Below are 665 nucleotides of genomic sequence, written 5' to 3'. Positions count from 1 at the left end.
TAGTTCCCTCGTGCGTTCCTTTTACGGCCCAATTAGGGTCCCCGTTCTATTCCAACCGTTCATAAATCCCTTAAGTAATCTGCAGAAAAAGCTGGGGAGAACTCACCAAAACGAAAGCAAGTACCAGCAAAAGCTGACCTTCCCGTAGTCGGCAGGATTCGAACCTGCGCGGGGAGACCCCAATGGATTTCTAGTCCATCGCCTTAACCACTCGGCCACGACTACTGCTGATGTTAATTTTGGCAGTAAGATCTATGTAGACTCTGCATACAAGTGTCTACGCTGTAACAGGTATGTTTTGATGGGGAGAAAAACATTTACAAAGCTGTTTGGTCAGATAAGATCATATTTGAATGTTACGGCTCTAATAATTTTAGCTTTTTGAGATACTCTTGGAGCATATCCCGTGCGACCCAACCCTTTTCTATCAGGAAGAACTGAGATCTAGTCAGTTTTCTAGTTAGAGTCAGAAAACAGGAGGGAGGTAGGAAAGTCTGGTACTACCGTCCACTTGCTTTCTCAGCAACAGTGCCATTTCCAGGACGGAATCTGGAACCGAGGGGCGTCTGGACAGCTCTGGGCTTCCTTGCTTGGCTCTCACTCAATTCCATCCCTCCACCTCTCTCTTAGACCAACAGCTCCCGGGACTCTCTTTTCTTGGATAA

General features: G+C 46.8%; 1 non-coding gene across 1 annotated transcript; it reads right to left on the bottom strand.

Annotated features, from left to right (window-relative positions):
* Positions 1 to 143: 143 nt before the first annotated feature.
* TRNAS-AGA (transfer RNA serine (anticodon AGA)) lies at positions 144 to 225 on the bottom strand. The gene has a single exon. It is a non-coding gene; the product is annotated as a tRNA-Ser (tRNA).
* Positions 226 to 665: the final 440 nt, after the last annotated feature.

The sequence above is a fragment of the Mustela lutreola genome, chromosome 3 (genome assembly GCF_030435805.1).
Source record: "Mustela lutreola isolate mMusLut2 chromosome 3, mMusLut2.pri, whole genome shotgun sequence".
Taxonomy (NCBI): domain Eukaryota; kingdom Metazoa; phylum Chordata; class Mammalia; order Carnivora; family Mustelidae; genus Mustela; species Mustela lutreola.
Note: the sequence above shows the minus strand (reverse complement) of the source record. Positions and strands in the feature narration are given on the sequence as shown.